Genomic DNA, 17,503 nt, shown 5'->3' with positions numbered 1-17,503 from the left:
CTCAGTCATTGTTGATCAAGCTGTACAAAGACAAAAGCAAATAAGAATTAGTTAATAAAACGTAACAGTGCTTTTGAAATCAACAATGCCGAAACGGACAACAAAACTAAAAAATTATAATCAAGGTTCGCGCAGGGCAAGCAACAATATCATATGCGTAAGATTACTACTGGCGGGAATTAATCTGCACTGTGTTGTTTTGGAATTCGTAATGTAAAGTAGGTACGGTGTTTACCTGCATGTCACTATTTACAAAACATAATTACAGAGCCAAAAATGATGTATATTTATTTAATTATGAAAATAAACTGATTTATAATTTCAAAATTTTTTATTTTCTTACTTATAAATTTAAATCATATTCTGGGGAATCCGACGGAAATTTCGTAAAGCGGCTCGGGATTTAGAAGATTAGAAACAGGGCAGAGTAGCAGGTAGTCTCCTTTGGGCGAAGTGCTCCTCTTCACACTAGGAGGTAACAAATACTAATCCCCTCATTATTAGCACTGCATGGTAGTGCCTGTCGTAAAACGGTCAGCAGGTGTTGTATGGTTGGTTGTATAGTTACGAAATAGATATTTTCGTTGGGTGATGGGCACCCTTAATATGTGTTAAGAAGATGAAATTAAAATTAAGAAATCTTTGAAATTTATTTGGGTCTGTAGCCAATATATTTCTCTATTTTTTAGGTTTATGGGAAGTTCATGTTTCTTATCTCTTAAATTTAATATAAGTGTGGTGTCGTAAAAGTTGCTGCAAAAATTTATGGAATTTATGACACTCGTAATTTTTATCTTCCTATTGCAAATAAATAATTCAATGTTTTAACATATTAAAAATAATCAGTTGCTCAACGTTAACCACAAACGACGTAAATGTTCCTTGACTAATTTTAATGCTGTTACTAACCTTAATTTATTTGGTTGAAAAGAAAAAAAATCTAATAAGTAGGTAGTTATTCTTGTTAGTGGTTTGATGTAAGAGAGTGAGAGAAGAAGAAAACCCTATTATTAGATGTTTTCTGGACTGTGATCGAATTCTTTATCAACAAGTTGAAGCCCTAATAAAAAGTTTGCCTTAGTTCCTCAGAAAAGTGAGCTTACCTACTACAGATAAGCAAATACGGATTATCAAAGCAAAGTCTTCTTTTTGCTTTTGGAATATTAACTATTTTTGAGATTTGAGTGCGCACTAAATCAAATCACAAAGAGATGACAGTTTTGACTTACAGTGAAGAAACATCAAAAAGTGCTAAGAAGAACATTCTTGATAAGAAGCTCAGTTTTGCAGTGGTCGAGTGGTCATTGGTCGCGTATTTTACCGACTGTTACCACCAAAAATGGCTATGCATTTGAAAACTCATTTTTCAATTTTGAATAAAGAAATTACTAAAAAGTTTGAATCAAAGATCTTCCGTTTTTCATCATAATGTGAGATAATACAAATGAAATAAGCAAATATAGAAGAAAAGCCAATGATAGCTATGACAAAATCCTCCTTAGTCACCGGATCTGAGTTTTTTAGGTTCAAGTTCTTTGGCCCTATCCAGCGTGAGCTGAAGAGCATTCCACAGTTCTTTGAGGCGTTGGAATCGTCGGTTTCAAATGGAACGCAAGGAGGTTCTATCAAGGATCAGAGTCAAGGACTGAGGATAATTTGTTGAACATTTTCACTCTAGTCGTCAGAGCAATAAAAAATGTTTAGGTTCAAATTCTCTTGGCATATCTTATTTCATTTAATAATTAAGAATAATATTTTCTTTTTATCTACAAACGCGCTACAGGGTGTTTACAATTAATACGTATTCTGAATTATTGGATATCCGAAAACTTGATAATTTCTTACGAGACTATTTTTATAACGTTGATTTATTCTTTGAAGGCGCCGCTATGTCAAATTAGCAAAACTCCCACAGTTTACACTTTTAGCGCAATAATTAAAGTAAAAAAATGGGGAGCACCAGGTTCCTGAGTCATTCAAAATAATTTCCTCTGATATTTTTAGAACTGAAATTCTGCACATTATTGTAGGAAGTACAAATGCAAAGCCCGACAATGGCACGGTCTAAATTAGTTTAATTATTTATTAGTTCTCGGCGTGACGCTAATAAGGGTGCTGATAATTTTACACATCCGCATTCATTTTCATAAAAATTATTATTCACGTGCAGATAAGAAAGCCAAGTTTCGTGGTATTGTAATACAGCTAATGACTCATTTCGTAGGAAACGAATAAATGCAGGACTAAAATGAAATAATCATTTTCATAATTCCAACAAATTGTGTGTGGAACTAAAATTTTATAAAATTCTAATTTTTATTTAATACAAAATTCTGAAATCTAAGCACGAAGTGAGACAGCAGTCTGTTTAAATTCTTTAATTATGTTTATTTAGAAAATATGTTAATTAAACTAATTACCTAATGGGTTAATTAGTGCCACCCTTCGTGTTGCTGAACTATGATTTTCTCGATTGTTAATTCGCAACAAAGTTATTATTAACGCGCCCCGCCCTTGTAATACGTTTAGTGCTCGATTACATTTCAGCGATTTTTTCAAGCAATAAAAAATTCTGCCAAAGGGGTATAACATTGGATCCTGTCAGTTCCGAATGGCCACGTGATTGCAATATAAATTCGAGGCATGCACCGGATTTAATTAGGAAATTATTGCAGCCATTCAGCCATTTAATTGGAAAACAATTGCAGCTTACCAATATAATAAAATGAAAAAGATTTGTATTAGGCCGAACGAGCGCAAAACGCCATCACTCCGATTTAACAGAACGTTACTTTTTATCGACGAATCCATTGTCTTGTCCGAAGCGATTTCAATTTTCAGGACAAATTAAGTGATGCGACGTCTGCTGAAGCGCTGAAAATATTGCTTGCAGGACTGAATCTAGGTGAAATTCTGGAGAAAGGGAATACGAAGCGGAGCCGCTTCAAATCCTAAATGGAAACCTTTGAAGTCATGAAAAACGCACATATTTACCCCAGTTAATCTGGCAGTAAAACAAAGCTGCACCGGTGGAGTAAAAATTTCTTTTTGTAAATTCGTGTCGAGGGTTAACCTGTTCCAGATTGCTACGTTTAAAAATCAGCAGGAGCGAATCGGGCATGTGAACGTGGAGCACCGAATGAGACCGTTCGAACGGCGCCACTAAATTGCTTCAATTATCCTCAACAATAATTCACTTACATTTAGTTTTAATTAAGAGCAAGGAGTCGAAAATTTAATTGGAACATGTGTCAGCGCACCACATCTTTTACTAGTCTATTCCGAGGAACGTCGATGTTTTAATAGTAATGCAAGGTCGTACGAATTCCCTTCCAGGGCATTCTCACGACATTATAGGATTATTTGAAGTATTGTGAGGAATGATCGAGGAGATTAATGTTAAATTAGATTAAGGATGCCATTCCTCATATCCGGTGACGAAGCGGTTTCGACACTGGTTTACTTGATGGGATGAACACATAAACAGGTGCCTGATAATGCCAATAATCGCAACTTAGAGAACTTCCAAATCATCTGCGCTGCTGTATATTCCACTAAATAATTTGTTCCGATCTCTGTAAACAACATTTTTTTTTCAATCGTGTTGACTTGGGGGAAACTTCGACAATTACTTTAATTTGGTTTTATGCTTTTCTATAATGTCTCACTTAAAAACTATAATCATACAAAATTATTACTTTGCTCCAAAGTTATTTCTTAAAAGCACTGAATTATCACAGCACTAATACTTATCATTTAATAGTTTGTTGATCCATTTTGAAACTTTCTTTCATCTAAAACTTTTAAGAAATCTATATTTTAAAGTGATTAATTCCCATGTATGTACATCAAACGTGCGTGTTCAGCCAATCAGAGCACTCGCTTTCATTCGATAAAAATTTTTTATCGCGGTAAAAATGTCCTACTACTCCTGTCAGATTCTCAAATTGTTTTTAATAATTGTGTTTTTAATAACAGTATTATAAATAAATAATTACCTAACGTTAAAAGTTTGTATTCTGGATTTAATCTTGCCAAAAATAACACGACCCAATTTTTTATAAAAATAAATTTCCCAATTTTCACTTAAACATTTTTGCCTTAGAGTCCTTAGACAATTTTACTCGTTGATATTTGGGCGTTTTTATTCAAAGGTTAAATTTATCCTCAAGGTTGACGTTGAAGAGTCTGCAGAGTAAAAGCACAAACAATGTAAAAAGTGAGGTTAGATTTAAACAACTGATCCGTGATCTGTAATCCGTGGCGCGACCACAATCGACTCTTCAACGCCTACTTTGAGGATCAATTTAAGTGAACATTGGATATTATTTATTATTAAAAAATGGATTTTGATGGGAAATGTGATATAAATAAAATTGTGTGTATTACATGGATATTTAAACAAACAAATTTTCCAACTATGTATGAGTTTTACCATTGAAGATAAAGCATTAAGGCTATTCTATTCAGGGGCCGCAAAATACTGATTTTTTATTGCAAAATTATAGCTTCATAAAGATATTTGAAGCGATTCACGATACACTTAACTAATCCTAATGTGTATCTCTAGGTCGCTCTGGGATTGCTTTTCGGTTAAATTTATCAGCTTTTTAGTAAAAAAATAAAATCCAAAATTTTTTATTGCACAATATATCCACTATTGTAAACAATTTTGGCCTAAACTTGAGGTCAATGGATAGAGGAAGCAAATCTACAGGTCGCCTTGGAAGTGAATTTTTCTTTATTTCAAACCTTTTTTGTATATTTCATTAAAAAAGGAAATAAATTTTATGTATATTTTCAGCAAATAGGCAACACACAATACGGTTAGCAATTTAGAGCTTAGGGATTAAAGGGTACCCTATTAGTAGGGTTGTCGGTGCAGTGTTACAAAGGTACACAATAGACAGCATTGTTCTTATTATATTATGATAATCTACTTATTAAAGTAATATTTGCAATTTTTTTTAAAAACCATGATTTTTGCCAAATGATTCATGGGGACTTGGATCGAGTCGCACATATAAGCTCTTATTAATTAATGGCGCTCTTTTAGAAATCCGCCAACATTTTCAGCCTTTTCTGATTTTTTTTTAAATGATAAATTTTTTGTGTCAGGGGTAGGTAGATGACATCTCATTGATCCTTGTGAGCACAAGACAAATCAAGTACCCACTTTCAGGAAAAAATATCAAAAACACTTACAAAAATATGAACAGGAAGGTTGTTAGGGACTAGAAGGAGCAGTAATTATTATCAGGTATAATCTTCCATGACTAAGCTATGACATGGTGCCGAATTCTTATAAAATAAAGGGTGTGGTACTTAGATATTTTAATAATGCGGAATTTACGCAGACCCAAATAATTTACCTGCTTCATCACAAGCACATATTTAGAAGTGGGTAGTTGAAAAATTCGACTCTACTTGCATGTTTGCCAATGTATCCCAATTTTGGAAAAATTTGTAAAATGATGAAAAGCACTTCAACTATATGCCATTCACGATGTTTTGGCATAAGGGGAGGCCATGGAAAAAGTGCATTTAAGTTGGCAGTAAAGATGTCTGTTGAATTAGGTTATGTTTTTCTAAGTTTGAGGTTATAAACTGCGTCATTGTCTAGTGCATTGTTGTCAGTTTTACTAGTTTGCAATATAACAATACTCACACATTTTTAATCCAATTTAACAAAACAGGAAACTGACTTGAACAAACTACAGAATAGTAGGGACCGGGACCGAAAGACGAAGTGGCTCCTGTTAATTTATGCACCACTTAGATAACCCACCTATACAGTGTCTTAACGAACCAGTTAGTAACTTCTCAATGAATTTTTCATTTTAACCAAAACATTCCTAGAACTAGATGGTATAAAATCTTGTACCTACTTATTAAGCCTTACTTTATTCGAATCTTTCTGCAAAATATTTACACACCCATCGTCTATGACAAAAAAGAACAAAACTATTCAACTTCCATAATTTCATTAGAAAATTTTGAATCATCATTACCTGCTTTAAAATCCCAATCAAATTCCGAGTCAGATTCTCCTAATGAAATTATTAAAGGAAAAACGTTTTCAAATGAAAGATTTCACATTAATTTTGCCCAATCTTCCGAAATAAGTTCTTCACAATATCTACAAAAAATATTGGCAAATTTCAGGAGTACATTTCAAAATAGACTCAAGCCATAAATTCACAACTCTGTCGCGAAGTTATAATAGGTCTTACAAAACCCCCGTGCCATTTCAATTGGGTCGTTGTTTCTTTCTTCACTATCTCGTGTAGAAAGGGAATTACCTCTCAGAGATATCAAAATCGAACAGTTATGATGATAAATTAGTAAATCATTAAAGATTAAACGCCTCACATTTTGCCATTATAATTATTTCTGTAGATTATTGTGGAAACTGTTATTTTTTAAATTTAGTTTACTTATTTTATTTGAAATAAAATTATACAAAAGTTTTTTAGTTTTTTTTTCGGATCCTTTCTTATTATGGTGATATTTTTGGTATCTCATGGTTAGTGTAAGGAAAAAGCTATAATTAGTTTTGACTTCACAAACAAGTATCTACTTATTAAAAAAATGCAACTGAAGAAAATGGTTGAAACTGTTGGTAACTAGAAAATATACATTTCGTATCTGGCTGTCAGGTAAATGAAGTCGCCCGTAGCCCTTCTTAAATCCGCATACAATAGAGGTTTTGTTCTGAGGATTAACACACCCAGTGGGGTGCAAATTCTTGTTTTTCAGGTTGCAACCGCGAACACTTTGGTGTCTTTAAGGCAACGGTTGCCTATTCACGAAAACTGAAAATTATGGGCACTCCACAATAGCCTTAATTATTAATAACTATAGTCTATTTTTTAATCAAAGAACCACAACACCGCAATTTACACCCAAAATAGAGCTGACAACATTGTACACTTTTTACATAGGGTGAAAAATCTCATCATATAAAAATTGAGGTTATTAGAGATATTAGTAGCGCAGCATGTTAATAAAGTTAATAACAACTAATAACAACTAATTTGAGAGTTTAATAAATGTCTTACTTTGCGAGACATTTTTAATAACACGTTTAAATTTTAGCTGCGAGTTTGCGTACCTTCAAGGACATTAAAAATGACAGATGTTGGCTGGCATAGCCAACAGATATCATTAAATTCCCTAAATTTAGTAAAATTTTATATTTACAAACCTAAATCAACAGGTCGTGGTTCTTTGATTAAAAAATAGACTGTAATTAATAAATAACAGATTTTTCGAGAGGCAAGCAACCAATAAAACGACTGTGTATAGCAAGTATACATATGTGTACGATTAAGCTAAGACCAATAAAACAAAAGATGAAGTCGCACTCTTGATTTGTTTTTTTTTATTTATACAGGGTGTCGCAAAATTAACGTATTCCAAGTCGGGGGTCTTGTAGAGAAAAATCTTAGGAATCTCGAAAAAATTTACAAAGATATATGGGTGTGAATGTTCAAAAACAATATAAATGGTTGACATTCATTTTGAAATATGGTGAGGATGATTATGTAAAATATTAAAATATAAATGAGGACATTTCTTGAAAAAGCAGCTTTATCTCGAAAAAATAAAAGTTTTATTTTTATATTAATCAGGTACTTTTGAACAAATATTGGCAACTTTGATATTTTTTTCAAAGTGAGCAATTTTTACTTGGTCAACAGGATGTCCCCTACTTAGCCCCGAACTCGGAATACGATAATTTTAAGACACCCTGTATGTATGTATGAAATAATTGGCAATATGTAGTAATCGGTGCTTTTCTTCATTAAACATTTATCTCTATTTGTTTGTTTCTTACTTTTTATCTTTGGTTGTCAAATCATTTGGCGAAATTCATTCATAAATCAATATAATCTAGAAGTGCTCTCCATAAAAGCAAATTTTGCAGTCGCTGTTCTTGTACTCTATTCGATTCAGCCGATAAGATAAGATCTAACATATCTCCCTATAAAGTTTTTTCCCTTCATTTCTCACCGAACGACGTGTACGAACTTTTGCTTGAATAATTCGTCCTCCTTGATCCTTTAAGGTCAGTTAAATTTGTCCTGCTTGATAAATTCCTAAGCGGATCCGATAGGTGAGTTGCCTAGTCGAATTTCATGGTTTCTTCTTCGCTATTTTTAAAGTCCCTTTTTTACGCAGCTGAGATCACGTCGATCCTTCAGCAAAAAACAATTTTATAATCTCCACTGAAATGCGATCTGATTTTTAATGGCGTGCAGAGCGAGCGTCTCAAATTAGATTTTTACTTTTCAGCCGATTTTATAAGCGCTACAAATTATTAAATGAAGATCATCTCCGAAAAAACCCATTAGCGAGCGGCGACAACAAACATGGCAGCCTCGCAGAAATAATTTAAATAATCCCTGCAGTTTGCAGTAAACAACGGCGAGTCAGCTGCAAATAAGCTCCTGAAATTAATTTACACTTTACTGATGCATCTCTGAAAGAGTGCTGAAACGTCATTTCGGACGCCCTAGATGCATAAAAAATCCTCGTGGGGCGTAATTGCTGATTATTGAATTTAATTAATAGTGCTGAAATGTGTTGCGAGTGCTGAAAAGAAGAGTGAAACTCGTTATCACATATATATATTTTTTTATTGTGGAGAAAAATGCGTTCACGGAGATGAACCAGTTTTATAGTCTGTAATTCATTCGGGAGTTTATAAATGGTGTAAATTCCAGTTCATAAAATTGGATCTAAATGGCCCTTCAAACTTTAACGACTAGTTGTGCAGCGGCGGACAGGAAATTGTTTGCGCAGTTTATTAAAAACTAATAATTTGTCTGTTCGGCGTCGGTGCAAAATTCTTAAAAATAAATTAGCAGGGCGAGCGAAAGCAACTCTATTCTTTTGGAGCGTAGGTTTGAATAAATTTGGCGAAATATTTGAGTGTGACAGGTTTTTTATTGTAATGTCTCCATGGCAAATGACAGCTTTATTAAGTTTAGCCGTTATGCAAATTGTTATCCGACGGAGTTTGTCCGTGTTAAACAACACTGACAACTATATTCCATTTTATAACAAATTCAAATAGTTAGTGTGGCTCTCAATTTTAATCCGTTCCGATATTTGCATTCATAAATTCGGATATAGTGTCGTAATAATGTAATTCGAAGGGAACGAGACCAAGAGCAATTTTGTGATTTAGCATTCACAGTCTGCCAATATTTCGCAGTTATTATGCAAATAGGTAACATATACCTACATAACAGTCATTACGAATTAGCCCCCGTTATTATCAATAATTACCACCGGGGCAGCCTTGATTAGGACTCACCACTGTATGTCCTATCTGGCACATTTTCTCTCCTCAAATTCCGATCCATTATGCTGGATTTCAGATTTATCGCACATATCCAAACCTGTATACACCTCCTGATTGAATATGCGCTCTAGACACCATTTATCTTTAAAAAAAATGTCTCTGGAGAAATAAAACGTTGAAGCTTTCGAAATATCCCCGAATCCTGAGAAAGCTGCCGCAGGATTTGTCGGAAAGCATCTCTTGTAAAGTGGCAGGTTGTGAATACACGACAAATTACCGAGATAAATATTAATCCTGCAGAAGAGCAGCCTGTGTGCGTTATGAACTGTCTGTATTCTGCCGCCGCTTTCAAAGTGCTTGCCGGTGGCGGTGTTGCTCCGGTGCTGTCTTCTTGTACCGGAACATCTGCTGCACTATCGCCAATCTCGACAGGAACCTTCTTATTGCTCGTAACGCACCTACTGATGTATATGGTTTCTGATGGGGATAAATATATGGGAACGTTTCCACCGCTTTGGGGAAAAATTTGACCGACGTGTAATTACGACCCTAGGAATAATTTCAATTAGTCGATCATGTAAATAATTCAAAACGTAAGATCATGCACTCGACTGGAAAATTAGTTGATGTTTAAATTGCCGGTGTCGGTTCATTACATATGTCCTAAGTGTTTAACAATGATTTTTATAACTCACGGCTGGGAGTAATGACTCACTACTCTACGGAATTAGTGAGACTGTATAGATTTTTTGAATTAAAGAAAAGTAATAAATGAGTCGTACATTGTAGAGAAAGTATCGTGCCGTACTCGCGTGTAATGGCTATTACGCACTCGAATAATTACATCACTCCGTACGGCTGGTGCTGAAAATTTCATCCTCGTGACCAATATTCCACGCTCGTTGAATAATGTACTATTTTTCTATTGGTGAAATGGATATGTTAGTCTGAAGAAAATTTTCTGTGCAGTATTTTACAGACAAATCAAAGAGACATGATGACTAAATTCTGTAACAATTTGTAAGAAAACAGTGTCAAAGAGGAATGAAGAGTCAACAGCGCCGTCGACATCAGAATACGTTTTATCTATCTGAGACGAGTATGTCGGAAATTAAAGCAAACACGTCCTGAAGTTCACGGACACGATGTTTAATGGAAGACCTAATAATTTTGTTGTTATTTTGAAATTGTTTATTTTAGGAACTCCGCACTTGTTGATTTTATTAACGTTAAATATCTCGAGGCTGCGAAGGGAAGTTGGCACAAACATAATAATTTGTTAGACGTGTATGTAATATTTCTCGTTAGAGACGACTTCCTTGTCGTGAGAAAACCGTTCGTTGAAACTCTTCAAAGTGCACGTCGATCATAAAATGTGTATCAAATAAAGGTCATCGCCGACATGGGGTGACATATTACGTACGCAAATGTCAGGTGAGGAGCGATAATTCTTCAGGAAGTGCTCCCAAAACAAACTTTATCACAATCGATAGTAGTGCAACATCCTCCACGGAGCCCCAGGTCTTGTTTATTCACCAAGTAAACCGAGCCATGTCGTGTAATTAAAATAAAGCAGTCGTGTCGAGAAATAAATCAATTTCAATAACAGATTACACAGACAAAAGGAAAAAATTACAAGGTTTTACCTCAGGTTTTATTTTGCATTTGAAATGAATTATTTAACATTAAGCGTACCTACTTATTTTCTTATCCAACATAATAAATTGTTTGTTCAATTTATGTTCTTGTCATTGTAACAGAGCTTTCGTTTTACTTATCTCGCTTGATTTTTTCCGAAAAATAATGAATTGCTGTCCCAAATCTGGCTCAGTGGAGGTGCAGACGCTTTGTACTTCCAGAATTATAAGAAAATGAAATCCTTGGAGTCTTTCTTTTTTTCTGGCGAATGCGAGATTGACTTTAAAGGTAAATTACATTGTGAGTATTGCGAAGGCGTATTTATGTAGTTTTTTTCAAATTCGTAAAATTTTATCAACAAGCATTTTATTTCAACATTTTAACTGATTTAAAAATATTTTGCAAATAAATTTTGTTTGTCAATAATGTTTCAAAGCAATCACACACCTAAATCACTGTTTTTCAACGTAAATGCTAAACAAATTTTGTTAAAAAAAAGTTGTATAACTGAAATTAATTATTCTGCGTTGTGCAATTAGATTCCGGTTCGAATTCACAGTTTTAAATCTTTCAAACCATTAGAAACCCTTCATTTAAGTTTTCTTGAACAAAAATAGCTTTTGAGTCGAGTGTGGTTCAAATAAAATAAATAAATAAGTAAATGCAAAGAAAAAGAGTTAAAATTTTCCTTTGACGAAATTTTCCATAGGATGATATGAATAATAAATCAATAAGCAAAATAAACAAATTTTAAAAAATTGCATTGTCATTCCCACGTGAAAATCTCTTCGCAAACACAGAAATAGGTACAAATAACTATCACAAGGCTAGAAAATGCCATTTTGCAAGTGTGAGCACGGTTTGTGGACGCAGAGGGTTCAGCCGAGGCACCACACGTACGAGTACTTGCAAAACATTTTCTAGCCCTGTAATACACAAAACTTTTTCAGCCGACGATTTATTTAAAGCAAAATACAGCGTGATCAAAATGGACTGTTTGAGTTGGCAGTACTGATTTTTAAATTGTATAACTGTAACTTCCGGTTGTTGACGACTTCACACTGACAGTTGACAGTTCATGTTGTTTCTTTGTACCATTGATTTTTATACATACATAACCTACAATTTTGTCACGTCAAATATCTGTCAAAAGACCACCTTCCTACCGCATCCATTCCGAATCTTCCCGTCAGTGTGACTGAAAAGCCCCTGGAAACCCTCAGCAGCCCGCCCTCCATCTGGGGGAATGAAAGATGTATCATTTCCTTTCCTTCGGAGCCACCGGGCGCTGTGGCCAAGCGTCTAGCGCGCTGCTTTGCATTCGGGAGGTGCCGGGTTCAAATCCCAGGGTCGCCTGATCTGATGTGGGTTTTTTCAGGACTTTTTTCACACCACCACATTTTGATATGGGCACAGGTCTCATATCACAGATAAGGCAACTGCTGGGTCAGTCTTCACACCTCAGTACCTACTACCAATCTTCCTACCGCACCCATCCTCACTATATGTATCCAGAATTCCAGAATCTTTCCGTAACCGTGGCTGAAAAGGCGAGAAAGCCTCAGCAGCCCGCCCACCCTCTGGAGTGAACAAAAAGTGTGCAGAGCCAGAGTTCGTTATCATCACCTTAAGCTTGTTTGACACGATGCTAAATTTCGTAGTATTTCGTAGTAAATCATTTAGAAAATGAGAGAGACCCTCGACAGGACCAATGAACGATCAGGATCATAGTCGGTCTTTGTCAGATCCTGATCGTTCATTGGTCCTCTCTCATTTACTAGTAAATTTTCTCATAAATTTAGCATCGTGTCAAACAGGCTTTACTCTTGCACTGGTTCCAGTGAAACCGAGTTCCCGAAACGCTAATCTTAATTTGTCTACTTAAATACAATATAATTTGACCATTTGTACCAAGTATAAATACATTTTTTGTTGTGACTTAACGTGTGTATCCTTTACCGTTACAAATTTTATTTGTTTTCGTAGACAATTATCGTAATAGGGGACATTATTATTTTTTTCTAACACTAATATCTTATACTGTTTCCATGGTGCATTTGAGCTCACACCTTATGTTTCCCATAAAATACGCTTGTCTCTATAAGACACGTCGTCAATAGCAACGTATCTTATAGAGTCATAAAATACGCTCACACACATCATTCAAGTAACATTTTATTCATCATTTTTACAGTAATTCTCACAAAAGTGAAAAGTACAATTATTGAATTGGAATTGCCATATTAGCTTCGTGCTCTTGTTCCTAACATCTTCTTCTTTAACTTCTGCTGTTTCATCCAATGCAAGTGCCCGGCCATCGAAAACTGGCAATCTTTACATTTTCTTCAAATGATTCTTGCCGTACTGTGAATTAACTTTTAATGAAGTTCAACACACTTACCCCATATCAAGAAAAGCCAAAATGACATCTTCCGTTACCTCCCTGATGCTTTTTTTTTATTGTTCCGGCCTTGAGACGAAACATACACCTTTTCGTATGCACTTTTAGACTTCATTGGTAACAAATTGACCCTTTTTTCTTATTTCTTCTGGAACGTTTTGGCACATTTCAACGATGAAAATTGTTTTTTTCCAAATTTGTTGATATTATTACCATAGTACCCACGGCAACCTCCGCATTTTGTGTATTATGACGCGCCTCGAATAATTTCTGAATTTATTAAAATTTCTGATAAGATGTTAGTGTTAGAAAAAATCTTGAAGACAACGCGTGTTTTATAGTTTAAAAATCTCGATCTATTAAATCCTCGCTCCCTGCGGTCGCTCTGATTTAAACTACGATCTCGATTTTTAAATCGTCTATAAAACCCTTGTTGTCTTAATAGCTATATTACTATTAGGGAAAAGGCAAATTCTGGCCGTCACGAACGATGCGTAATTGCATTTGATATTAATTATAGTTTATTCGGTATTTAATTAAAATGACCTGGTGAATGTATCAGTGACAACTGTGCTGCTCGATTTTAAAGATAATAATGCATTATGACTGGAAACCAAATCGCCATTATGAATTCAATTCAGTTATTTAACCGTACTCACTAAAATAAAATTGACAATTGAAAATCGGATGTGATAATATACAAATTTCGTTGATACATAGCTTTATCTGAAATTAATTAGCAGATCAATCGATGAATTTAACACAGTAGTATTATTATTACGGCTGCAATTTATAAAGTATGTGCTTCACTAGAAATAACGCGAAGAAGCGCACTACTTTTATGTTGTTTTGCACTTGAAATATCGAATCAACTAGTGCAAAATTGAGTTTTACAGCGCGTAGGCAAGACTACATTTCGCGATTTTGTTTACGATATAACGTCAGCTTCATTTCCCATTTTAGTTGGATAAATTCCCAGCGTAGCTCTAACCACTTCCGTTTCTATTTCCTCCCCGCTTCCGCTACCTGTGCTTTACTAATTTCGGTTCCTTGCCGCCATTCTTCGTCCGCGATTAACTCTTCAGGAGCCGACTTATTTTCTAAATTAGCGTGAATATTCATGCACCCTAATTAGGCGTACGATAATAAAATTTTTAAGAGGATCGGTGTTGGATTAACACCGTTGCGGTGTCGCGATCAAATCTCTCGGAACGTCGATATTCACGCATGCAACGAATGTTTACGGCAAAACGAGAGCTTTTCACCGTCGTCTTTGATCAGCTTAATGGGCGCCTAAAGAGAAGGGTGGAAATTAAAATAGTAAATAGGAAAATTTGCATGTTGTCGTGAGGCAGGACCTCCCACGAGAGCAAAAGTAATAAGTGGGAAAGTTGCGTTTGCAGCATTTATCAGTGATTAATTGGGCGGGATCGGAGTTGTGTGTTAATTCCCACCGAAGCAAAGACAAAACAAACAAGTCAAAAAAAAAATTATTTTAAAAAACCAAATACCCATTTTGTTCTAATGAAGCTCTCTGCGACTCGTGCTTATCTGGAAAACTATGAAAGCATTCGTGAGCTCCGAAAATGTTTCTGAAATAGTAACTCTTTGATCAACTTAATGGCCTGAAGGAAGAATGGAAATTGCAACAATAAATAAATAATGAAATTTGTGATCAAAAGAGTAAAAGTCACCGTTACGTGTCCACTTGCAAATAATTGTTAATAACAGCCTAAGCTCAGAACAGCGTTAATTGCCGCTGAAAGAGAGAGGCTTTGCTCGAATGAACGGATTTTATCTTAATTAATTACTGACAAATACAGAGTGGATATTTATTATATAAATGATTTGCATGGGGAACTCCCCGTGAAAGAATTATACTGACGGCTCTTCAAGCATTAATAAAGCCCGAGACCTTGGGCCCCAGAAATGAATAGTAATTTCGTGTTTCCTAAATACCCAACATGTAGAACATATCTGTAAATATCTGGAGGCGTCGACTTTTTGTGAAGATTAATCAACTAATGTTACGCTTTTCGAGCGGCTTTGGGCGGTGAATTTGTGTACGGTATCAGGAATTTTGATGAAAATATAAACGCAAACGATATTATTTATTCAAACGAGAACGTGCGCACGTCATCTGAAAGGATGTGGCAGAATCGAGCCCCAAATCCTACGACTAGCCCAGGATACGACGTTCGTGCTGTTCGTTGTGTATGTTTCAGAAAGAAAGGACGATGATGACAAAGAGGAAACGGTAAGTGACAAAAGAGGAATTTTACAAGCGGTCAGAAATGCGGAAAACTCACAAAGCGAAGCAATTCCAGAGAAATGAACAGGGTCCAAGTTTAACACGGGAAGTCAGTGATAAATGTTTAGTGATTTTGGTGTTCGTATTGTGGCACTCGTGCCAGACAACAGCTTATTTGCTGCACGTTGACATGAAAATGAATAGTTTATGGTGAACGATTTGCATGGGGACATTAATTTGTTGGCCAATATATTAATGGGGGCGGCTCTGTTTCACAATATATCCTTAGGCCAGTTCTCCGACAGACTGTATTTTATTGAGTCATTTTAGAGAAAATTATAACAAATTAGCCATACATTTTTTATTCCGCTCTGTGGGTAGCCGTCGTTTTGCATAGTTAAGAGCTGATATACATCGACAAATCTACTACCAGGATCGTATTTAATGCTAAAATTAAAAATAGAAACAACTGGAACTTAAAAAAAAAGATTGCATACGGAATTTTATATCCAAATGGTTACTTTTCAAAGTTTTATTGTACCATATGATAAAAAAATAGGTAACCTCAAAATTGCCCATGGAAAATAAAGCAGGGTCTTGACTGAATAATTAGGTAAGCATTTCAGGTGAAATGCCATTACTATCATTTAGGAGTAAAATTTTATTTAACATTAGATGTATTTGAGAATTTTCATGACATTTTCTTTAAAGCATAAAACATTTTTGATTGAATCATACTTGATAATGAGCAAGTAAGAATAGTCCAGTAACAGGTACTTTCTTTTCCTATCAAGACTCTTGACTTTTTTTATCATATGGTAGACATAATTTCATAACCAGGGATAAAAACTGTAAACTTTACTAGTAATTTGGATTTATTGATGTTAGTCATTTTTAAGAAAAACTCTCTTTCTGGTAATCATAAGCTTACACTTACGATTTATGTCAGTGTTTGACTGTAATTAAATGAACATTAGGGACCTGTTATAGATGCTTAAGCAGAAGATGTTTGGTCAAATTTTAATTGGATTGAAGATGGTGATCTTAGTTCGAGGGAGCTTAGCAGGCAGGCAATCTAGTCTATTTTTTATTTAAAGCAGCTGTCAAAGTGTCAAGTTGGTATGAGGAGTTAAAAGTAGGAAATAGTGCATTTCACAATGTAGGTTGGCAGCGTCGAGCCGTTCAACGTCATCGACGCTGTCATTGGGCATAACTGTCATTTGCGTTTGCGTTGAAAAATTAACTCACAAAATTTGAAAAGATACCTTTGCGAAAAAAAGGTCACTTCTCTTGGAGAAATTCAACTCAATGGGTAGTATGCATAAGAATAAGCATTTGATTTTACTATATATTTGTCTTTTTCTATCTAATAGAGTCCATGTATTTCTCTCACTAATACAAGTAAAAGCATTTGCTAATGGTTTATGCATATGACCCATTGAAGTCACTCCAAAATAATAAAAACTAAAAAACACATTTAAACACATCTGTCAATATAACCATATTATTAATTTTCTAAAAGAATTAAGCAATCGGTTAGTTTTATTTAAATATTTCTTAAAACTCGAAATAAAAACTAAAAAACAAAAAAGAATTAAATGGATAAAGTAAGCCTTGAAATGATTGAAAATATTTTTGTGGCAGTGATTTAATATATTTTGGATTGAAATGATTCAATAAATTTATTGTGAATATTTTTCAATTGCTGAGATGATCTAAGGAATATTTAGGTTTCAAATATATTTTTTTTTTAATTAATCAACCGATTAAAGTAGAATTTAGCGAAAGGGCAAGGGCGTCTTAACAAATCATATTTTAATTTTTTTAATAATGTAATCATGTGTAGTAAAAGTAGCCTTTGCTTAAAAAGAATATCACAGTGAGTCACAAAAATTTGCAC

The 17,503-nt window shown here is 34.6% G+C and overlaps 1 long non-coding RNA gene across 1 annotated transcript; it reads right to left on the bottom strand.

The window, feature by feature from the left end:
* Window positions 1–13,113: 13,113 nt before the first annotated feature.
* On the bottom strand, window positions 13,114–13,983 carry LOC138141209 (uncharacterized). The gene is made up of 2 exons (XR_011163033.1): window positions 13,353–13,983; window positions 13,114–13,294 (listed from the first exon to the last, which is right to left on the bottom strand). It is a non-coding gene; the product is annotated as an uncharacterized lncRNA (long non-coding RNA).
* Window positions 13,984–17,503: the final 3,520 nt, after the last annotated feature.

Source organism: Tenebrio molitor, chromosome 1, assembly GCF_963966145.1.
Source record: "Tenebrio molitor chromosome 1, icTenMoli1.1, whole genome shotgun sequence".
Taxonomy (NCBI): domain Eukaryota; kingdom Metazoa; phylum Arthropoda; class Insecta; order Coleoptera; family Tenebrionidae; genus Tenebrio; species Tenebrio molitor.
The sequence above is the reverse complement of the archived record's forward strand: the minus strand, read 5'-3'. Positions and strand labels throughout refer to the sequence as shown.